At 40.1% G+C, this 25315-nt stretch overlaps 1 protein-coding gene across 1 annotated transcript in view; it reads right to left on the bottom strand.

Moving 5' to 3' along the window:
* NRCAM (neuronal cell adhesion molecule) overlaps window positions 1-24788 on the bottom strand; it is a 233960-nt gene extending 209172 nt beyond the window's left edge. The window contains exon 1 of the mRNA XM_023751014.1: window positions 22390-24788. The gene's annotated coding sequence lies outside the window, so the exon portion shown is untranslated. The remainder of the gene's footprint in view (window positions 1-22389) is intronic.
* Window positions 24789-25315: the final 527 nt, after the last annotated feature.

Below are 25315 nucleotides of genomic sequence, written 5' to 3'. Positions count from 1 at the left end.
CCCCCCCCCCCCCCCAGTGCACAAATTTTGTGCACTGGGCCTCTAGTCCTATTTATAAATCCTTACCATTGCAGCCTTCAAAAGACAGCTCAATGCTCACCTCCTCCAGGAAGCCTTCCTTGATCAATTCCCTTGATCTCACACATTTTTATTCTTCCTCTACTCTGATCTCTCAATACTCATGTATTTAATTTGTGCTGACTCTTAAATCACCCTTTGTATCTCCCAATAATACGAGTAAGGTAAAAACGTAGGAAACAATTAACCACCAGAAGTGAATAAATGTTTACTATGTAGTATATTTATTATGTTTACTTGCTCAGCCAATATTTATTTATTGGGTGTTGTATTGGACCCAATACAGTCCCTCACCCTGCTACCACCTTTTCTACAACCCCACCAGCTGTCTCAGTCTCCTTAGGGCTGATGGTCTGGCTCAGGCTCTGTCATGAGCCAGAAGCTATGGGCAGCTCGGTAACATGTTACCTTGTACTGGTCTGCTTCCCCTGTGCCCTCACTACAGCTGTTCTGAAACTGCACCTCCTCAAAAAGCCTTTCCATGTAAGTTTTGCCTCAGACTCTGTTTCTAGAGAACCCAAGCTAAGGCAAGCCTACTATGTACATAAACACTGCATTACACATTAGAGTAGCCCGGGGGAGAGGTACAAAAGACATAAAAGAAGCCAATCCTGTCCACAACCTTACAATCTAATTGGAGAGTCAAGACAGCTACACATGGAAGAATAAGTGAGAAAGACAGAATGAAGGGCGGGAAAAACAAAAATGGATGTAAAGAAGGGATTAATTGCACAGAGGATTAGAAAATGGGAACTATTTCATAGTGCGCTTTGTAATAGAGCATCCAGTAAATACAAAGGTATTCACAGAAAAAAATGAAAACCATCCAATCTATCTACAGCCAACTGCCAGGGAAGAGGAGGGGAGGGGGTGTTGGGGAGTCGCCCTAATGAAGACAGCAAAGCTGAGGCAGGGGGTGTGCAGTGGAGGGCGGAGGGAAGGGTCAAGACGGCCTCACCCTAGCAGAGGACTTTGATGGGGAGCATGTTGCAATGAGAAGCATGACAAAGGAGATAATAAAAGCTTCTTAATTAAGTGGTTGTCCCACATCCTAATTTCTGCCCACAAAAAGGAAATGAGAGGGCTCTGTGGCTCCCATAGGGTTTCTCTTATGTGGTTTTTCTTTTCCTCAAGTGTTTTTCACTGTGGCCTTCTCTGGCTATGTTTCTGACATGGAGTTTCTTTTTTTTTCCCCCTCTGAGAGACACCACAGACATTTCAGAAACATTTCATTCATTCTCTGCACCCAGAAGAATGACACTTCCACAGAATGGGGCCAGCAGCTCCCGTTCCTCTGTCTCCGTGTGACCAAAATATTCACCTTCATCTAGCAAGGATTACCACAAGAGATTTAGATAACATATTTGCTTTAAGTAAAACTGCAAATGCAATTCTAGGAGTAAGACAGAGACACAATAAAGACAAGCCCTGTCTTTTATAGTACCACGGTGTCTATTTTAATCAGTATTTTACAGATGTCTTGAGACATTCCAGTAAAATTGATGTGGTTGACAATGTGGGGGGAGTGCACGAAAGATAAAACCGTAGGCCTGTGGCAAAGAACTCTGCTTTATCAGAAGTATGCGTTGTCATCATTTCTCTGATCACATAATCATAGAGATGTTTCTCTGGCAGCAGGTCTCACATTCTACCCAGAAGGCAATCATGTAGGGATTTTTTTTTTCTTTCAATTTATATCTAATCGCCTCCCTCTTTGGGAAAGAAACACCTAACGATAAAAAAAGTCTTTCTTAACTAGACAAATTAATACCCCAAGGAAAATCTTGGGTTTTTATAATCCACTTTTCAGACTTGGATTTCATGCCTGCGTAGTTGCAGGCCTGAGACCTCCAACAAAGCAGAAAGAAGCCGGTAGAAGAGAAAGGAAACTTGAATGACATTTCAGTCCCTGCAGAACAGCTCCCACATCCTATTAATTACTACTGCCATTCATAATTAAGCGAGGTTCCTCACGGATCTTGCTAGCCCTGCTATCAAATAGCACCTACTTTTGTGAACTCTTAAAAGAGCTTTATGACAGTTTCCTCCCATTTCAGCTCCAGCGGTTAACTTTTCTGCTCAATTAAATGACAATATAAACACATTCTCCAGAGAAGATTCCTAGTTTGGGAACAGCACTTTGCAGGGGCTGCTATTATTGTCACTGGCCATTTGTTTCAATGTCCCATCTTCCTCTTAAGGAGTCACTGACTAAATGCCTCATGACTCTCTACTCTTGCCATATAACATCCTTTCCACAATTTGATCAACTTATACTGGTGCTTCTAGGGACATTTAAGATAACAACAGCAGCCTATGAAACTAGCAATGGAGAAAAGAAATAATTTTCTTGTAACTGAGGTAAATATCCCAGCAATTCAAGGGGGAATTCATGTCACAATCACTTACAGAATGTTTTTCCCTTTTACTCAAACATCCAGCCCACAACTCCCAAATCTCTGGACACCAGGCAGGTGAATCTTCTTTCTTTTTTTATTTTCTTGTTTTACAAGTGGCAGAGGTGACACTTCTGTATGTATCTGGTTAAACACCACTAGCTGACAGCCACCCATTACTCATCTTTCTGATATTATGGCAGCCCTTGAGCCAAAGTGACTTCCCAACAGTGTATACACCATGTGGGCAGCGATTCTCCATGTCGCACATTGAACAGCAACCACAGCCTTTTAGCACTGCGAGCCGCTGTCACCAACACTGGGCCAATGGGCTCCACACTGATGTCAGCAGAGAGATAAAAGCACGGCCCTCTAGAAGTCACATTCACAGAAGAAGCTACACCTGTGACACACAACAAGAAACAACCTCCCAGGGACTGGGAGAGGTACGGCCACCCACGGCTTTGACAGCTGTGGAACCACAGAGCTGCACTTGGGTGGTCTTTCCCAGAGGTCAAGGCCAGTGCAAGAGGACTTGCTGGCTTATATTTCTAAACTAGAGATTCTCTCACCCAACAAAAGATCTCCATGCTTCCATGAAGCACACACCACCACAGCATATTTTGAGAAGAAAGACAGGTCCTTCATAGAGTACATGCAGATGAGCTTCTCCGGGACACGGATGGCTGGGTGATCTCAGGAGGAGGGTTCTACTGAAGAGGACGGTAAGATTTGGGACAAGTGGTGATGCTCCATCTTGAAGCGGTAAGCACTACAGCAGTGACGGCGAACCTATGACATGTGTGTCAGAGGTGACACACGAACTCATTTGTTTGGTTGATTTTTCTTTGTTAAACGGCATTTAAATATATAAAATAAATATCAAAAATATAAGTCTTTGTTTTACTATGGTTGCAAATATCAAAAAATTTCTATATATGACACGGCACCAGAGTTAAGTTAGGGTTTTTCTTTTTTCTTTTTTAAAATATATTTTATTGATTTTTTACAAAGAGGAAGGGAGAGGGACAGAGAGTTAGAAACATCGATGAGAGAGAAACATCGATCAGCTGCCTCCCGCACAGTCCCTACTGGGGATGTGCCCGCAACCAAGGTACATGCCCTTGACCGGAATCAAACCTGGGACCCTTGAGTCTGCAGGCTGACGCTCTATCCACTGAGCCAAACCGACTAGGGCTAAGTTAGGGTTTTTCAAAATGCTGACACGCTGAGCTCAAAAGGTTCGCCATTACTGCACTACAGCCAAAGCCAGGAAAACCATCTTGGCCTGACCACACTTATTAAACACCTTTAGAAGTACATCCTCATCCTCATTTTCACATTATGTCAAGGCCAATACTAAATGTGATTGATTCAAAACATTTAATATAATTTTAACGTTTTATATGACCATGTAGGTTTTTTCTAGATTATTTTCCAGTATAAAAATTTATTTGGGGGGGGATATATAAAAAGGTGAAGGGATTAAAAAGTACAAATTGCCAGTTATAAAAATAGTCATGGGGATGCAAAGTACAGCATAGGGAATAGTCAATAATATTGTAATAACTACATTTGGTGTCAGGTGGGTACTAGACTTATTAGGGTATATAAATGCCTATCATGTTGTACAACTGAAACTAATATAATATTTTGTATCAACTGTAAATAGAAAATATTTTAAAAACAAAATTTATTTGACCATCAGTACAGTGGCATTTGATTGTGACTCAAACACTTTCCAAGCAATTCAGTGACAAACAGAAATCATTTTTAAAATTCTGCTCTGAAATTTAAAAATTTCTTTGACAGTTTTTCAGGAGTTATTATTCTCTCCCCACAACCTCTAAAAATACCTCACAATCCCTTTGATAATAAGAGGCACTCATAGAAAATATATATATATAAATTTAATTGGTTTCACCAAAAAAATTTCAAGTGTGTCTACCTTGGTTAGTGCTTATCATATGGATTTTTCTTTTACCCTTTTAAGATTCATTGGTTCATTTTTTAATTTAAGTAAAAAAAAGCAAAACTGTCGTCAACCCTAAAACTGTTCTAAAAAGATAAGTTAGTCATTGTGTTTTCACAATATGCTTCTCATCTGGCAGTTAATTTCCCCAGGGAGTACTGCAACCATTTTATTTTCAGATAATCACCAATTCGATTCTTCTCTTCATAATCCTGCCCAGCTCACACTCAAACATTTCTCCTGTCCACCCTCCTTGCCTTAACATATTGCAAAGAAGATATATGATTTACATTGTTTATAATTAAACCTCACTATTTGCTACTTACTTGCATGGGATTTTAAATTTTAATGCTCAAAATATAAAGTAAAACTGGGTGTCTAGTAAATGCTGCTCTTCCCATCTAAGCTCCCTCAGCATTCAGTCTCTCTTTTTTATGAGTGGGGAAGGGTATTTCTGAGATACATATTAAATGTTTTCCAGGTATATGAGACATGCCTAGACACAGAAGTGAGAGCTCGCCTAGTGCTCTCACTTCACAGGCACCTCTTCCCCCGACAAGGAAATTGCATGTCTCCATTCCCAGGTCAATACAGGAAATCCCTCTAGATAAGACAAAATCTTCCTATGCCTCAAACTAGAGATACAGCTTAACACATGGCAAGAAAATAATTATTTGATTTTGCACTGAAGGGTTAAATTTGGATCCTTTACAGTTTTTGGTATTGGGGTGGAAGTGTACAGTGGGCACTGTGTCCCTCCAGTAGCAACACCACAGAAAAGAGAACAAAATTTAAAAAGGGGGAAAGTTGGGGCCAGTAAATGAACCTCACTTTTCATTTATGACAAGAACCATCTATTCCTTTTTCATTGTTATTTATGACAGAACCATCTATTCAGTAACAAATCAGGAAGTCTGATACTTAGTATTTAAACAGTCCTTTAAATTCATATATATTTAATTTGTAGTCACTTGCACCAACAAAAGGCATATACTTTTATAATATCTGTGCAAGATTGAGGAATCTGGGAAAAAGAACAGATCTCATTTTTCTTTGTTCTTAGTCAACATTTACTTTGCCATCAATCATTAAAAATACCTACTTCAGTAGATATTACTGCAGAGATTCTGTTTTCTGGACGTGCACAAAATAAATCTTTGCAGACACTTGATCTCCTTTATGCATTTCTACCTCCAAGAAGATCTCCTTTCCCAAACAGTGAGCAACACTTGGCTAAAAGAAAAACCAATCTGTGTGTTTTGAATGAATGCAAAGCTGTTAGGAATATATGTATTGCTGGTTTTTAAAAGTATATAAGTATACAGAAAAGTTCTTATCCACCTTTCTTGTGGCCACATATTTAAAGGAAATCCTAGAGACGTATATAGTAGGAGGGGTATCTCAGTTATCCAGAAAGAAATGAGATTAATTCCCCAATTCACAAAACATTTCCCACCTCCAATAGTAGCTATGGACCAACTACTCATTTTACACTCGTTCTATGTGAATTTATGCTATGACTTGACTTTTTAAGGTATCCACAGCTCCTCTCCCCAATATTCCCTTGGTCTCCTAACTTTGGTCTTGTTGAATCTCCCATAGCCCAGAGTAGAAACCAAATAAATATCCAGATAACCTAGATGTCTCCATACCCCTAGTTTTCTATTCTTTCCATTACATGACACTGCCTGAGAGCTCTCTAAGAAAGCATCTTTCAGAATTGGGGGGCATCTTTCAAGGTAAATATCTCCTTACTATAGTAAGAGCATGTTGGCAAAAGAAACCTATCTGTTAACTAAGAGTTAATGAAAAACACAACTGTTTGAAAGCAAAGACCTAACTCCGTTCCCCCACACACCCTAAAATAGCACATACAGGAAAGCAACCCTACACAAACACTTAAGAAAGATTCATTACACCACCACTATGAGTTCAACATAATGGTAGGTGCTGGGAAAGATTTTGTGTTGTGTGTGTATTAAACAACATGAAAGAATCATAAACTTGTGTTAGATGGAGCGGGATAGGTTGAAACATGATGAGAGAAATTAGTGTGAGCTATATTAGCATGCTCTGGTTTCATTCACAAAACCTCATCTTTGTTGTGTCAGACTAAGGTATTGCCTACAATAATTTCATATGCCATTCACAATGTTTATGTATTTCCTAATCATATACTCAAATATTTGTAAGTATTCCATAATATAGATCATTGCAATTTCGTTTATAATACTCAAATGTTAATTTTAAAGGATTTTAAAATAAATATTATTAAGCTTTGTAATCAAATTTCCAAAATTGTGAGCAAGTGTTTATCAATCAATAACAAAACGTATCAATACTTTCTGTTGAGAATGTTTCCATCACTATAACAGCATTAAGAAGCAAGGAAATATGTAAAAAAAAATTACCATTATCTGCCTGGTGAATTTAAAATCCTTTACGGGATCTGCATAATTAGTATAGAAAGAAAGAACACATTTATGGAATTTATTAGAAAAGCTAGGTGTCTCTTAATAAGAAAAGTAATTAAAACCTATAAACAGAAGGTTTTTCTGAAAACAAACAAAGAGAATGTGGAAGCATTTTGTAAATGGAAAATCATTATCATGAAATAGGTGTTAGAATCATCATTATTGTCATTTTAGTTGAAAAATTACTTGAAGGAAAAAAGCAGAACACAAAATTAATATACAGTATGAACCCCAATTCTGTTTCTTTTTTTAAAAAAGATATGTTTTCATTGATTTCAGAGAGAGGAAGGGAGATAGAAACATCAATGATGAGAGAGAATCATCAATCGGGTGCCTCCTGCACAGCCCCCTATGGGGATCGAGCCCGAAATCCAGGCATGTGCTCTGACCTGGAATGGAGCAGTGACCTCCTGGTTTATGGGTCGACGCTCAACCACTGAGCCACTTGTGGGGCTTGTTTCATTTATTTATTTTTAAAAGGTGGTATCATTCAGATTGAAAACTGAAGCTATTCACAACTCAAGGAAAATCAATGGGATTGTAACCGCTGACAGAATAAGTCATTTTGATGTTAAATCCTCTTGTTTTCTGATCAATCTGCACAGCTTATTTTGAGAATTCTGTGGTACTAGTTATTGTTAATTTTTTTTTCTTTTAGTCTTCACCCGAGGACATGTTTTTATTGATTTTGAGAGAGAGAAACATGGATGTAAGAGAGAAACACTGATTGGTTGCCTCCCCTATGCACCTGACCAGGGATTGAACTGCAACGTAGGTATGTGCCCTGACTGGGAATCAAACCTGCAACCTTTTGGTGTATGGGATGATGCTCCAACCAACTGAGCCATACCGCCAGGGCTATTGTTAGGATCTTAAGAGTTTACAGAGCCTTCTGATCTTCCCTATGGCGATTAGTGATACAGTATATTTAATCACATTCTAACAGGAGGAAAAAGAACAGATAGAATGGCAGCAGCACCTCCACAGGAAACTGTAGTATGGTTATGACATACCATACAGAGTGGACCAGCAGTAAGAACAGGTCTATGGGACGTGGGGGTTCCAACATCCTCTGCAACAACATGGTATCTCATAAACAATGCCTCCTCCAAGGGCACTTCGCAAGTTCTTAGGTCAGAAGAATGTTTTTTCTATGAATAATCCCCCCTATGCCTCTTTTCTGAGTTGCAATTTCAACCATACAGCCTTCAAATGCTATATTTTATCCTAAAATCAGGGATTCAAATTAACTATATCTCAGCTTAGTGTTTTAATCTCAAAAGTCTATATTACTACAGCTAACCTTCATTTAGTGCTGTATGCCAGGCACTGCAATAAGCACTTTACAACTTTACATGCTTTACCTCATTTCATAAACAGCCTTGAGAGGCAGTCTTATCATTCTCTCCATTCTTCCACATTAAAAAAAAATACAAGGCTGAGAGAACCTAAGTAACTTGCTTAAGGTCACCCATCCAGTAAGTGGCTGAGCTGGGGTCTAGCCCAGGTCTGTATGCCTCTGGCCCAAGCGCTTTAGTGTATGTGAAATATTTCAAACATACTGAGAAGCAGAGCATGTAATACACATCACTCAGCTTTGACACAAATATACTTCAATTGAAAGACACAGAAAATTCTTGACATAAAAATACATTTTAAAGTGTAATAGAATTTCTTTATACCAAAGAAAAGGGTAATAGGAAGAAAGGACAGAAGTGAATACAGCCCCATAAATAAAGTCCTATTAAGCACAGCACCAATCAATCATTGAGAAAGTGCTTACTGAAAGTTCATTGAACCCAGAACATTTTCTTATTCAAGTATGTCAAAGAGATCAGGAAAGATCACCTGAATAAAAACATGACTCTCAAAGGGGGAGCAATGCATCCTAGGTCTGTAGTGAAAGCTACCCTTTCCCACCTGCTCCGGCCCCTCCCACCCCTGGCTTCAGTGGGCTGGTCTTCTCATTTCAGGCCCTGGTGCCCCAGTCCAGACTTAGCTTCCAGCAGCAAAGAGAAGATGCCACTGGAGAGGCTGAGAACTGGGGCAGCATCCTTCCTCCTGCCCTGGACAATCAGAACAGGATGTGAAATAGAATATACGACAGTGGTTACCTCTAGGCAGAAGTGTGAGGGATATGGTTGGGGGTAGGAATTCAACTAAATTGGTGATCCTCTGCTTCTTAAGCTCAACAGAGAGGACAATGTTGTTCATTGCATCATTCTTTATCTTTTCATATATATGAAAATTATTACATCTATGCAATACAAAGAGCAGAGGTAGTTGAGGGGAAAAATATACATATATAGTAAGTCAGGGATGGAAGTAATGCAAACATAAGAAAGGTTTAAGGTAAGAAGGAAGAGAAAGTGAAAAATAAAATCCAAGGGAGTGGGTGAGGAGAAAAGCTTCAGCAGGAATCCAGCCCTCAGTAGGGATTCCTTAACAAAAGTGAAGAAAAATCACAAATCAGACAGGAAAGGATAGAAAGACATAAAAATGAGGAAATTATGAGAGAATGGTGGGATAAAAATAAAAGGTCATTTTAAATGTGACTATACGCTTTGGACTTGTTTTAAAAGGGAATTTGAGAAGTGGGAACATGAACATTTTGATTGATGAGGCTCTGAAACAAGATCTAGTGGCGCCTCACCTCAGCCATGGCATGAGTCAGTGTTCCAGATAACAGATTTATCACTTTAAGCTCTCAACCTTATTTTGAGTGAAAAGCTTGCTAAAACACTCCATGCTCATGACCTTCTTAAACAGAACTTAACCTTTTCTTTATCACTCAGGGGTATCTCCAAGGACATGGGTGACACATGCAGGGCTTCTGCTATGGGACGGCCTGTGAGGGAGTGCAAAACCAGTTATATTAACCAGAGGAGACCCTGGCTTCTTTTCCCCATCAGCAGATTAAGACCATTTCGTCCAAATAAAAGGCACAGAAGCTTATTTCATTCAGCAATCAAAAGATGTAATTATTGCCCTGGCCGGGTTGCTCAGTTGGTTCGAGCTATTTGCCATTCACCAAAAAGTTTGAAGGTTCAATTGCTGGTCAGGGCACATACCTAGGTTGAAGATTTGATCCCTGGTAGGGTATGTATGGGAAGCAACCAATTGATGTTTCTCTCTCACACTGAACTATCTCTATCTCTGTCTCTCTCTCTATCTCTCTCTCTCTATCTGCTCTCTTTTCCTTCCTCCCTCTCTAAAATAAAATAAAATTTTTTAAAATATATTTTATTGATTTTTTTTTTACAAAGAGGAAGGGAGAGGGATAGAGAGTTAGAAACATCGATGAGAGAGAAACATCGATCAGCTGCCTCCTGCACACCCCCCACTGGCGATGTGCCCGCAGCCAAGGTACATGCCCTTGACCAGACTCGAACCTAGGACCCTTCAGTCCGCAAGCCGACGCTCTATCCACTGAGCGAAACTGGTCAGGGCAAACTAAATTTTTTTTTTTAAAAAAAGAAAAAAACATATCCTCAGATGCTGAATACACACACACACACACACACACACACACACCAGACTTTACTTCAAAACCCATAAATATTTATGGGGGGAGCAGACAGTGTGCAAAAAACACTGTGAGTGGATCCTGTTATATAAAGCAGTTTAATGTTCCTTAAAAATGCTTTTATTATATCAGTTATTTAATAAAAATCTATTATTGCTCCCCATTGTTCTGTACTAGACCAACATTTGATTAAGGAATTTTACAATTTGGTCCATATTACTCATGCAATCTATTTCTATTCCTAGCACAAAAGCTCTGCTCAAACCATTATTCCTACTGTTTCACAAACTTGTCTTTCTTCTAGAATCCCACTCTCTACCCTCCTCGCTCCAAATCCTACAACTAACAGCTCAAGGCCCATCTCCATTTATTTTTCTTCCAGGAAGCCTTCTCCAACCATTGCTACTTTCAGGGATGACTCTCTTCCCAGAAGACCCACTGCATGAATAGCTCTACCCTTGACCTCGCACTTACTCAGCTGAAACAATTCCAGGCACATGTAATTGTTGCAGCTGAGTTAGTCTGCTCTTCTCAACTAGATGAGTTCCTAGAAGGCAAACACTCCCTGTGCCTCCCACAAGGCAGCTCTTATGGATAAATAAGAAACTGCCTCACCCACATGTTTACTGACAAAGAAATGTATTCTTGAGTTCAGTGGTTTTCAAAACTTGAGTGCATCAGAATTACCTGCAGAGTTTGTTTGGCACAGATGGCTGGGCCCTACCAGAGTTTCTGAGTTGGTTGGTCAGAGGTGGGGCCCGAGAATCTCCTGTGCCCACACTTTGAGAACCACTGGTATGGGCAGGTCCTGTGCCCACACTTTGAGAACCACTGGTATGGTTCACTTACTTGAGCAGCAGGTGGTAACAGGCAGAAGGAATGCAGGGTAAAATACTTGGGAAGGCACAGGACAGGAAGCCAGAAGAATTGGCTTCTTGACTTGTTCTGTTACTAGCCACTATCTGGCCATGGCAAGTTCATGGTTTTAGTTTTCTCTCTTATAATGAAGTTGGGATAATTAATAAACACTGTTTACCCAATTGCTTGAGACCATTATGAGGATCAAATGCGATAATATGAAAACAATGAGGAACAAATACATATGAAAGCAAATTGTAAAGTAATTTACTTTACAAATGTATCTAGCACATAGGCATTCAGTAAATATTTGTTGCATTTAATTATTATTTGGCTCAAATAATAATTCTAAATCGTTTCTTGAGGAATGAACTGATTTTATTATTCAGTACAATTTCATTAATTGGACAGAGACATTTTTATGAGAATTACTCATAAGTATCACCAATTTTATCTTTAAGAGAAAAAGAGCAATTAATTTAGGATTACCATTCTCACTGCACTCAAAATATCTGAACTCCACCATATTTCCTGCATATGTGTAAGTTATTTCCAAAAAAGAGATCAGAACCTTAGACACCTTTATTCAACAACAAGAGATGGCCACTAACATAAAGCTTGTCAATGTTTTGTTTAGGAAGAACTTCTTAGCCAGTAATGAAAATGACAATTTTAAAAGTAAACAAAAAGCCTGAGAAATCTTATAAAACATAGTTAATCTGATTTTGCTCTAGATTTATTTTTTCTTAATTATTTTACTGCCATAACTTATTTGAGTGAGTAATCATCAATCAAATTTTAAGATTCCCCGGTGGTCTCACAATCTGCAAATTAGGAAGATGAAATGTCTCCTTTACAACTGAGTTAAGATCCATGACCTTCCATGACCTTCTCAAGTATGTCTAATAAAAAGTGGTCATGGGTCATTGATGACAAATGGGCTATGTGATAGATAGCTATAACCAAAGAAAGGACGCCGTAAAGCAAAACAACAAAACAAACAACATTCTGAAACTTCACAGAAAAAGTATATGAAATTTATAAGCATCTTACTGACATTACTAATAGCCCCATGCTTTCATACACATAAAAAAAATTCACAGTTGTTCTACACACAGTTGAGAAAAGGGAAAGTGGCCTTTAAATATATTTTTGGCTAATACATTTAGAATCATAAAAATTAATTGATCAAATAGACTGCATCAGTCTTGTCTAAATATATTCATAAAAGTATACAAACATTTCCACTTTAGACCTCCTTGCTTTCTACGTGACATATGTTTTAATGTCCTAATGAAGAAGAAATGGATGTAGACCCACCCACTGTCCCCAGGGCTTTGCACATGTGACCTCTTGGCTTGTTAAAAGCCTACATGTCCTTGCCAACAAACTCACAAAGGCTGCAAATCAAAAGATGCTGAGATCCTTAGACAAAAGGAAGACAGCGGAGGAGAGAGGGTAAGAGAAACAGAAAAGGGAACAGGAACAAGCAGAGGGATCATTACACACTGACTGGCTCAGCAGACAGGGGTCATCCCTCAGGGGGCAAATCTGTAATACAGTAAAAACAATAGCTTTTACAGATATCTTCCTTGCTATCAATGTAAATAATTTTACATAGTCTCCAATAAGCATGTTTAAAACAGTCTAGAACTCCTTTCCTTTCAGGCTTTGAAATCTTTCCTACTCTTTTTCATCTGTCACACCTCATTTACACCTGCTCTCGGTTCCTTTTGGTTGGCAGAAGAGTAGAAACACTTCTTGACAGGCTGGCAGAATACATGCTATCCTTTTAAAAACATTATTTTATAGTAATTCTTGGCAAAGACCAAGAGTAAGAAGGAAAATTGGAATTTTGATACTCTATTTGGACCTAAAATTTTATTATTTTTCAAAGGGGTTTCAAGAATTACCAAGTGACCCAGTTCTCCAGACTGTAAAGAGGAAACTTTGCTTTGTTCAGAGGGCCTAGTGAAATATGCATTATGTTACAGGTGCTCAATGAATGACGTTTACTTTCTGAATTGCAAAACAAGACCAGGGAGTTGATATGGAGTCTCCTCTTTAACCCAATGATCCTTTCTCAAATACACACTCTTCACACAGAAGGCCTGAGTTCATTTTTACTTCCCCTCATTGCAGACCTTTTATGACTCTCCCACCTAAAGATGGTACAATACTTAAATTGCAAAGAATCCAAGATGGTGCATAATTGTTTCAGAGGTGCCATCATGTTTCCTCACATAGGTAAGTTTCTTGATGGCATACACTGTGACTTTTTTCATTTATTCATTCAACAAATATTTGCTAGAAATATAATGTAGACTGGGTTCTATGTGCTTGAGATGCAAAATCTCTAATCTTTTGAAGTTTAAATTTCTCTTGGGGAAGACAAATTAACTAAACAAATTATAAAAGCGTAATATAATAAAAGCGTAATATGCAAATCGACCGAACAGCCAAACAACGGAACGACCATCCGGACAACCATCTGGACTACCATCCGGGACCACGCTATGACACCCACTGGTGGCAGGCCAGCCAAGGCGGGTGCAATGCGATTGGTTGGGGGTCCAGCCATCGTCCCATGATCGCCCCGCAGAGGGAGGCCCAGGCCACCAACTGGCAGGCTGCGCCAGGTGGGCAGGGCCTCCCTCTGCGAGGGAAGCCGGGTCCCAGGTGCCAGAGGGAAGCCGGTGCCAGCAGCCGGGGGAAGGTAGGCCTACTCTTGCATGAATTTCGTGCATTGGGCCTCTAGTGTATATATAAAAGGTGGCAAGTACTATGGAAAATGGAAAACTACACAAGGGGAGTCAGAAGTAAGGGATAGGGAGTTGCAATTTAAATGGGGTAACTAGGTTAGCCTCATTAAAAGGGGACATTTGGACAAAGATGTGATAGAGGTGAAGGAATGGGCATGTAAACCCAGAGAGAAAAGGGTGAGGGCTGAAGACACAGACAATGCAAAAGCCCAAAACAGGAGCAATGCCCAGAGAATCTTGCTTTTGCTCTAAGAGGAATGGGCTGTTATAAGAGGTGACATGATCTGACTTTCATTTTAAGAGGATCCTTATGTTTGCTCTGCTGAGGATAAACTGTAGCAGGCAAGCATGAGACAGAGCAGGAGGAGGCTCCTATAGTAATCCAGACAGGGGCTTGATCTTGGGTAGAACTGGTGGTGGCGAGGAGAAGTAGCTAGATTCTAAATATATTTGGAAAGTAGAACAAACCAGATTTCCTGACACATTAGATGTGGTATATAGAAGGTAAAAAGGACTTAAGTGTAACTTGAAAAATTTGGTATAAGCAAACTAGAAGGATCAACTGAGATGAAGCAAATCTGGTGTAGGGAGGAAGGCAGGTCAGTTTGGGATGTACTGGGTATGAAACACTTCTTTTTTAAATCTATCTTGTGCCCACACAAGCGAATACAATTGCTCCATTATCCAAAACACTCATGTAAACCCACAAGAGCAAGAAGCTCATTTACCTTATTCTAGTGACAAATAGTAGGAAACTAAAAGCTACCGGCTGAATGAATGTGGTAGGCTGGATAATGGCCCCCTGGAAGATGTCCCTGGTCTAATTCCTGGAGCTGCGACTATGTCGCCTTATGGAGCGAAAGAGATTTTCAGATGTGATTAAATTAAGTATCTTGAGATGGTGAGAGATTATCCTGGATTATTTGAGTGATCTGAGGGTCACTTATAAGAAAATGGCAGGAGGGCCAGAGTCGGAGAGAGAATTTTGAAGATGCCACACTGCTAGCTCTGAAGGGATGGGAAGTTCCTGAGCCAAGGAATGGAGGCAGCCTCTAAACCAGTGGTTCTCAACCTGTGGGTTGCGACCCCTATGGGGATCGAACGACCCTTTCACAGGGGTCGCCTAAGACCATCGGAAAACACATATATAATTACATATTGTTTTTGTGATTAATCACTATGCTTTAATTATGTTCAATTTGTAACAATGAAATTGGGGGTCACCACAACATGAGGAACTGTATTAAAGGGTGGTGGCATTAGGAAGGTTGAGAACCACTGCTCTAAACACTGGAAAAGGCAAGGAAGATGGAACTTCCCTGGAATCTCCAGAAGGAATTCAGCTGGGTGACACCTTGGTTTTAAGACTTCTGATCTCTAGAACTGTAAAGTAATACATTCGTGTTGTTTTAAGCCACCAAGTTTGTGGTAATTTACTACAGAAGCCAAAGGAAACTAATAAAATTAACAAATAAATCCAAAAACACATAGGATCTGTGGCCATTTTTTTGACTGTTGTTCTCCAGTCCTCCGCAGTGCCTAGAGGGAGAGTAGGTTCTCAGTTGGGTTCATTTTAATTTGATGATAATGGTATGCACAGCTAACCTCTATGCCTTTGAATATGCAGGCCTTTCTGCCTATTCACTCCCTTACAGTCTGGCAAACTTCTCATTTTCCAAGAGCCAAATCAAAACCCACTACCTCTGTGACGACTTCAACTATCTCCCTATGCAGTTAGCCAGGGCCACTTGTGTTCTCTTATAGCATTTCGGAGCCGTGTAAGCTCTAACACCCAACCACACTGCACTGTAAGGACATGCTTGTTGGGTCATCTCCCCACTAACCGAGAAGCCAAAGATCCAGCTCATAGATCAGCGAGGTGTCTCCCAGTGCACTAATGGGGACAGTGCATGCCGGGCATGTATATATTTGCTAAATGAAGAAAGAAATAGTACTAATATTTGCCACTGTTTTTTTCACTTTTTTCAAGGCACTCTGACTTATTTTATCTCAATAATAATCCTGAGAAGAGAAGGAAGCATTGTTTCTGTCAGTGGGAAAAATGCTTGACTTGGTATGTGTGACGTGTCGTGTTATTCATGGCTGACTGAACTCCAGCCAAAGCCTCCCGACTCTTCGCCCAGTGCTCTTCACCAACTTGTGTGCCTTCCACTGCCACAGGGTCTGACTGGGCTGCCAACATAAGCACCCTCTTTGTTATATACATATTGTGTTGGGGAAACTCAGGCTTTGTGTGGCACTATGGCCATAGGCTGCAGCAACTCCTCAACAATTGACTACTGTCGTTGGTTTTGATCATGACTCACAATTCCTGTCAAAAGAACAGTGTACAAGACTAGCATTAAATTTAAAGGATTTTTATAAAAAGCATAACCCAAATCTGAGCCAGGTAATATTGTCAAATGTTAGTTTTAAAAGGCCTATTCAGAGCCATGCTAACCAAATCAAGAGGTGGAGGTAAAGGGAACTTAGCTTCAGTAAGACAAGCTGCTTTATTTTCCTGGCACTTCTTTGACTCACCTGGCCATTTTGGAGCCAGAGGAGATGATGCTAGGAAAGGTGTTCAGAATTCTAGTGGACAGCCCTGGTCTCAGTTGCTAGATTCGTTTGGAACACTGTTTGCATATGTTGTCTTTATAGAATACTTACCAACTCAACCACTAATCTTTGTCTCATGTTTACTAAGTCAGCTTTTCTACAAGCTTTAAAAAAGAATAAGCCCAGTTGGTGTGGCTCAGTGGTTGAGTGTCGACCTATAAACCAGGAGGTCATGGTTGGATTGCCGCTCAGGACACATGCCCAGGGTCCCGGACTTGATTACCCAGTAGGGCGGGGGGGGGGGTGCAGGAAGCAGCCAATCAATGATTCTCTCTCATCAATGATGTTTCTAACTCTCTCTCCCTCTCCCTTCCTCTCTGAAATCAATAAAAATATATTTTTTAAAAAGAATAAGAAATATACTCTTACCATGTAATACAGCAATTGCACTTCTTGGTATTTACCCAAAGTAGTTTAAATCTTATGTCCAAAAAAACCTACACACAGATGTTTACAGCAGCTTTATTCATAATTTCCAAAACTTGGAAAGCAACCAAGATGTCCTTCAGTAGGTGAATGAATAAATAAACTCTGGTACATCCAGACAATGGAATATTGTTTAGCACTAAAAAGAAATAAGCTATCAAGCCATTTAAAAACATGGAGAAAACTTAAATGCATATCACTAAGTGAAAGAAGCCAATCTGAAAAGTCTGCATACTATATGACTCCAACTATATGACATTCTGGAAAAGGCAAAAGTATGGAGACAATAAAAAAATTAGTGGTGCAGAGGTGGGGATGAATAGGCAGAGCATGGGGGATTTTTAGGGCACTGAAAATATTCAGTATGATTATTATTATTATTATTATTATTTTCAACATTTAAAAAAAGAAAGACATAGTTGATCTTGCAAATTATAATTTCACCAGCCTGATTTCTGCCACGCTACTTAGTCTAGGGAAGGACCAGACCTACTCAAGTCAGGGAATTTCTGTAGATTCCAGGCTCCCAAGCTACTACGATTTTGCAGACCTCGAATGGTCTTGGAATTTAACAGACAAAATTTCCAGTCCATATGTCATAAGTGAAACTTAACACCCTGTTAATTTAAAAAGCTTTTAACCAAGATTTGTTATAATTAAATTAACAAGGGTTTTTTTTGTTATTAATTCAGTTATTTTAAAGAAATTTTAGCGAATACGCCATATGTTGGAAAAAAACACTGTAGTAATTCCACAGACATAACTAAATATTACGTATCTACAACCATACTTTACATATTTAAATCCAAGAGTCACTGCTTGTAACATTTGGTGAATGATTAGCACGTGATCACACCACATTGAGCAAGGAAATTGGTTCTGTTGCCGCGTGGCTGGCTTTCCACAGCAGTTTTAACGCACGCAGCTGATATTCCGACGAGTGCGCTAAGCCACACCCCAGCCGTGTGCATGTGTTTATTCCCAGTGACTGCTGAATGCACGCACTCACTAGACCTATTCAGTATAAACTTAAAATTACTGTAATACATATGGAAAACTTTTCTGTGAAATCAAACTTTTCATACTTCCTTAATTCTAATTACACAAATGTGTCTACATAAGTAAAAACAGGTAAACTGACTAATCTGTCAATTTTTTAACATACATATTCAGAAAACCTACTTTATTTTATAACGGACTTTTGGCTGTAACGGACACCCCCTCACGGGAATTAGTCCATTATATCAAGGTTTTACTGTAGAGTTCTATTAGAATTATCAGCCCAATTTAACATCTAAAGCTAAATTAATCCATCTACGTGCACAATGTAATATGAAAATAATCTATATATATAAAAGCCTAAGCAACCATTCGACCACTCAACCAGTAGCTATGATGCAAACTGACCATTAGGGGGCAGATGCTCAACGCACAAGCATAAAAACGTGGAACAGACTGATGAATCTCAGAGGGGGGGGGGGGCGCAGGAAGAGATTAACCAAAGATCTTATATGCCTACTAGAGGCCCAGTGCACAGATTCGTGCACCAGTGGGGTTCCTCGGGACTGAGCCGAAACCCACAGTCCGACATCCCCTGAGGGGTCCCAGATTGTGAGAGGGCACAGGCCAGGCGGAGGGACCCCACCAGTGCATGAATCTGTGCACCAGGCCTCTAGTATAGGTATAATATTACAATGATATATTAAAACGTCACTATGCATTAGTCCAAACCCATGGAATGTACAACACCTAGAGTGAACCCTAAGGTCAAATATGAACTTTGGGTAATTCTGATATGTCAAAGTAGGTCCATCCTTGGTAAAAAAAAAAAAAAGTACCATTCTGGTGAGTGATGTTGATAATGAGAAAGGCTATGCATCTGTGGGGGCAGGTGTATATGGGAAATCTCTGTACCTCCCTCTCAATTTTGTTGTAAACCTAAAACTGTTTTTAAAAGTCTTTTTTAAAAAGAATACGAATGAAGAAAGGTTAATGGCATTGATCCTCTAATATGGATTACTTAAAATACAACTAACAGCAATCAGTGACTAAATTTTCAGAGATAACATTAGAATTCTTTCAATTATGCCAGATGATATGCTTCTTTTTATTCAAATAATTTATATAACAAGACTATCAATTTCCAATAACATAGGACACCTCTTTGCATTAAATTAAGTAGCCAGCTAGAAAAATGGATGATTCTCAATTATCAAAAACATAATAAACAAATATGCTGAAAACCTGTTAGCTAAATACTCAAGTACTCAATGAGCAAAATAAAGGGGAAATAAAAGCATTTTCTCAGACTGCAATAATGCATGAAAAAAAGAAAAAACTGGAAACTAATTTTGCATTTGGGTCTGGAGCTAAAATAGTAATTACATATAAATATAATTATATATAAGTATAAAATATTAACATGATTCCAGTTAAATCTTTCCTGAGTTACCCACAAGAAGGCCATTCGACCACTGCAAGCAAGGGTACAAATGGAGGCTCCCTTTTCTTCCCTGCACCATAAGGTACCTTATATTCCTATGTATAGAATCCCAGCCTGAAAATCCAAACCTTGTCTTCCAAATCCTCCATTTGTCCCCTTGCTTCCAGTTGGGAGTGGGCCTTCTTCCGAGCCTCCGTGCCACTCAGCCACAATCCCCGCTGGCTGTACAGCCCAAAGTTATGGGGACTTCTCTTCCCACCTTTGGGACCCTGGCTGGGGGGTTGGTGCTCAGCTAGGACTCCTTGCTCCTCGCAGGAAGCCTCTGCAGCCACGAAATCCTTCCCCATTAAAAAAACGCCACATGTGGGTGTCGGACCAGCCCGTCCGTGCCTCCATCCCTCCTACCTGTCTCAATATTCTTTCTTCTCTACTCCTTTAGTTGTAGGACTTCCATTCAGTCAGATCTCAGGTGGTTCTGAATGATGGTTGTTTTGTAGTTTAGTTGTAATTCTGATGTGGTTGTGGGCGGCAGCGAGTACAGGCGTCTACGTCGCCATCTTGGTTCTCTCCACTAACTTTTAATTGACTGACTTGAGAACTTAATTACATATGCAAAATCCCATCACTTTTCCATTTAATGTCTAATTATGGGAACCCATCACATTCAAAGGTCCTGCCCATTAAGGGAAGGTAATATACAGGGTTCATACACCAGGGAACGGAATCTTAGAGACCATCTTAGAAATCTGTTTACCACAGTTGCACAATTTTTAAATTTATTTTAAAAGTCACTAAGTGGAATACTTACCATGGGTAGACTATATGATATGTAAAATAACGACAAGAAAATAAACAAAAAAGTTGTCCATGGTATCATAATTCCATTTTTTATTTGGGTTATTTTTTTCATTAAATGAATTAAGCCTAAGACTATCTTTTCTAGGAAATGATTCAACAAAATTTTTTCTGCATTTATTGACCATGCCCTTTATAATTTGTTACACCAATTAATTCACAGTAACCACTTCACAGGAACACAGCAGTCAACTTCTCCACTAGTTGGGTTTTATTCTCTGTCAGCTTCCTTAGTAATGAATGGAGGCTCACTTAAATTCAAAGACTTCAGATTTTCAAAGAGAGTAGGGTTACCTCCCCACAAGCGTTTCCACTCTCTGATTTCTCCACCAGGGAGTGTCTCCATTTTGAGTTTCCCTCAAACAAAGCACAAGCAACAATGTTTAGTCACATGAAGCCTCCATTTTGCCAGCTGCATGCTTCCTACAATTTCATTCACCCTAAGGTCAGGAACTATGAGTTCTGGAGCTCTTTATGGTGTCCGGGAACGTCTTTGAAGTCTGGCCACTCATGGTATTTTGGGTGTGCTGAACTGCTGCCTAAAACTAAATGTTTCCTAACTTCAGCCTTGCTTTATATATTTAAAAAAACAACAACAAACAAGCCTGTGTTATAACATACTTCAGGTGCTATCTCGATACCATGACACGAATTCCCTAAGGGGATGCCCAACAATGTCAACTGGATGGTTATCATGTAGGTTTGTTGTTCTCAAGTCGAAACTTAACTGTTACCATGGAAATAAAACACAAAAGAAATTGTCCATCCTGGAAAATAAAAACTGCTTAGACTTCTCACTCCAGGGTTTTATATTAAACATAAAAATCCTCAGCATAATTTATTTTTTATAAAAATAAAAATCTTTCCTGGGAATATGCCAAAGTTATCTTACTATGTAACACATGGACCACCAATGTATAATCAAATTTAAAAAGTAATAGTTTAGCCCTGGCCGGTTTGGCTCAGTGGGTATAGCGTTGGCCAGTAGACTAAAAGGTCCCGGGTTCTATTAAGGTCAAGAGCACGTGCCCAGGTTGCAGGCTTGATCTCCAGTGGGGGGCGTGGAGGAGTCAGCCAATTCTCTCTCATCACTGATGTTTCTATCTCTCTCTCCCTCTCCCTTCCTTGCTAAAATCAATATTTTTTTAAAAAGTAATAGTTTACATACATTTTTAAATTAGGGTAATTTGGCTTCTTCAATCCTAATGACAAAAATGGCCACAATACCAGGTCATTTGGAGTCCCTTAAAAGGCTTATTCAATTACTCAGGATGCAGTCCCATCACTTGAATGTGCTATAGACTAGACTACCTATATTATCTATATTATCTAAATAGCATCTTCAAGACATGGACTGATACTTCCCTCCACGTTTCTAAGGGAACTGGAGGTTTCTCTCTTAGAAGTTTGGGTCAAAATCTATAACTTACAACATGCAGAAACTAAGATCCAATTTCTTGTCATCTCTCATGGCAGGGTAACTTGTAGCTCATAGGAGTTAAGACTAAGGAATGAAAGTCAGACTCCTTTGGTTCTGCATTTTAACAGCTGTGCTATTTTGACCCTTTACTTAAACTCCCTGGGCCTCAGCTTTCTCATCTATCAAAAGGGTATGATAGCAGAAAGCAGGAGTTGGGAAACTATGACCCATGAGCCAAATTTGGCCCATCACCTATTTTTGTAAAGAAAGTGTATGGGAACATGGAAATGCCCATTCATTTACACATTTTCCCTGTTTGGAGACAGTACATAACCTACAAAGTCTAAAATATTTATATCTGGCTCTTTATAAAAAAAAATTTGCTGGCCTCTGATGTAAAGGATTGTCATGAAGACTAAATGAGATAATTTTTGTAAGATGTTCATAGAGTTAAGTAACCAATAAACATCGTGGACTACTGTTATTTATTAATAGCAAAAAGTAAAAATCATTGTGATCTTATTTCCTAAACTTCAGAGAGACATCTTTATACATTCTACCTCAGGAGCAAACTGCCCAGGAAGTGATGCCAGCAGGCTCAGCCCCTTCTGTGGATGGAGGTGGCAGAGGTGGTGTGATGGCAGGATGTGATGTGCAGCTGTCAGCGCAGGGCAGGGCGCCCGGTGAGCCACAGACAGCAGCTGCCACCGGTCATCCGTTTCAAGTAACTGATACTCTGCCATTTCTTGATGGAGGATCTCTCGGTCACAGGTGTGTGACACATGCATATTCATCACTGGCCCACTCCTAACTATGTAGAGGAGATTGAAGGAGGGTTGGGGAGGGCTGAAATGATGCTCAGATGACCAGAGCAGAGCCCATTTCCCTTTTCCCTAAAGTAACTGCTTTCCCAAGATGTATTCTGCTTGTCTAGAGTAGGAAATAAGGGAAGTGTCATCTCGTACATAAAATTTTTAAATGTGAGTTTAATGTAACAAAATCTAGGCTAACAATTTAAAACAATAAAATGGACCTAAAGCTGGTAATTTATCCTAGAACTCGCACTGCTACCCCATATGAGTACATTTGCGCATAAATTTCGGTCAACACCAAATGTCACAATGGTTCCCGTAAGTCTTCCAAGCCATCTTCACACAGTTGTCTTTCAAAGCAAATATGAAAAGATCTAATAAAAAGTTTACACCGAGATGTTGATTTTCAGGAACAAACCAGTGCCTATATTCTTCTCTTGTCTAGGGCCTTGGACATTTCATTCCATCAATTTGCACCTCACTGCCTTGCAAGGTGAAGAGAGGCTGCAAGAACCTGCAAAATTAAAACAGCCCTGATTCCAAATTATTTCCTGCTGGATGCCAGTAGGTTTGGTTAGTCCCTCCTGACTGGAGTCCATAGCAAGGGAGAACCTGACACCAGGAGGAAACCCCAAGTTAGCAAGTGGTTTACATATTTAAATGAGATTAGTAAAGCATACAAACTCAGAGGTATAAAGTCCTCAGTGCTCATCCAAAAAACCTCCCTACCAAATTATCTCATTGTTTGTATTTAAAACAATTGGGCCCTTCTTTGGATGTGGCAGCCCATTAAATGCCATACATAAGACATTACTAGGTGGGCTCATTGCCAGGAAGGAGGTTACCATCTAAGACAGAGAAGGCTGTCGCTAGTGGAAATGAAGAAGAGACATTCAACCAAGTGGGCTGACGTCATTAAGGACCAGCCAAAATGCTGTGAGAGTTTTTAATTCACTCAAACTAATATTCAAGTTGATTAAAGCACCTGGCCATCAGCTTCTTCAAAAGACAGAGGTGTTGCCTGATTATATTTAGCTTCAAAATTCTCCACAATGTAATCCTTCACCCCGTCCCACTGACATGGCATTCGCAGGGAAGTAGTTGAATAGCTCATCTAAGCTTTCACTTTCCTCAGCATGAGGAAATCACACATCCCATTTTCCAAGTGCAAAGACACCTTCTGATCGGCAAGCAGCAGCAAAGGCACCTGCAGAGACTTGAACAAAATCTTCCACTTGAAGTTCCCAAGTGATGAGAATTTGCACTTGAGAAAGGCAGCCAATTTGGAGTCAACTTGATTACAACCAAAAAGAGTAATCAGTTGATTAAACTACCAACCTCATACATTGTCCAGTTAATAAAATGAATACTGTCCCTACCGATCCCAGTATTTCTGTGTTTTAATTCAAGGTATAGAGACTTTCTAAATAATGATTTATATAAGCACAATCCTTTGATGCACAAAGTAGACACTGGTGGATATAGATATATAGACATATGAACACAGTTCTGGGGGCTAGAAGTCCAAAATAAAGGTGTCAGCAGGGCTGGTTCCTTCTGAGGGCTGTGAGGGAGAATCTGTTCTAGGCCTCTCCCTGGCTTCTAGTAGTTTGCTGGGAATCTCTGGGGTTCCTAGGTTTGTAATCTCTGCCTTCATCTCCACAAGGCCTTCTCCCACTCTGCTGGTCTCCAAATTTCCTCTTTTTATGAAAACACTGCTTATACTTAATTAGGGCCCACTCTAATGACTTCATTTTAACTGTAAATATCTTATCCCCAAATAAGGTCATATTCTGAGGTACTAGGGGTTAGGATTTAAACATAATTTTGGGAGACACTATTGACCTACAACACATGCCCATTTCTAAAGCTCTGTGTCTACACCCAGGTCAATGATTACTTTTCAGCTGTACTGAGGTATAACTGACAAATAACATTGTAAGATATTTAAGTGTACATTGTAATTTGATATAGGTATATATCATATTGTGAAAAGTATTCCTCCCATCTAGTTCATTAACACATCCATCACCTATTATTTTTTTGGAGGGTGAGAATATTTAAGTTCTATGCCCTTAGCAAATTTTAATTATACAATACAGTGTTATTAACTACTAGAGGCCCAGTGCATGAAATTTGTGCATGGGGTGGGGGGTACCCTCAGCCCAGCCTGCACCCTCTCCAATCTGGGACCCCTCAAGGGGTGTCTGACTGCCGGTTTTGGCCTAATCCTGGGGGATCAGGCCTAAACTGGCTGTTGGGCATCCTCTCACAATCCGGGATGGCTGGCTCCTAACTGCTCACCTGCCTGCCTGCCTGACTGCCCCTAACTGGGCCTTAACGGCCTGGTTGCCCCCAACTGCTGCCCCCGCCAACCTGGTCACCCCAACTGCCCCCCCACCGGCTTGGTCGCCCCTCACTAGCCCCCCTGCTGGCCTGGTCACCCCCAACTGTTCCCCCTGCTGGCCTGGTCACCCCTCACTGCCCCCCCTGCTGGCCTGTTTGCCGCCAACTGCGCTCCCTGCCGGCCTGGTCGCCTCTCACTGCCCCCCTAGCTGGCCTGGTCGCCCCACACAGCCTGCTGTTCAGTCGTTTGGTCGCCCCTCACTAAACCCCCTGCCGGCCTTGTCGCCCCACTCAGCCTGTTCAGTCGTCCATTCGGTTGTTTCAGATG

The sequence above is a fragment of the Myotis lucifugus genome, unplaced genomic scaffold (genome assembly GCF_000147115.1).
Source record: "Myotis lucifugus unplaced genomic scaffold, Myoluc2.0 scaffold_18, whole genome shotgun sequence".
NCBI lineage: Eukaryota > Metazoa > Chordata > Mammalia > Chiroptera > Vespertilionidae > Myotis > Myotis lucifugus.
This window is presented reverse-complemented; position numbering and strand designations above follow the sequence as displayed.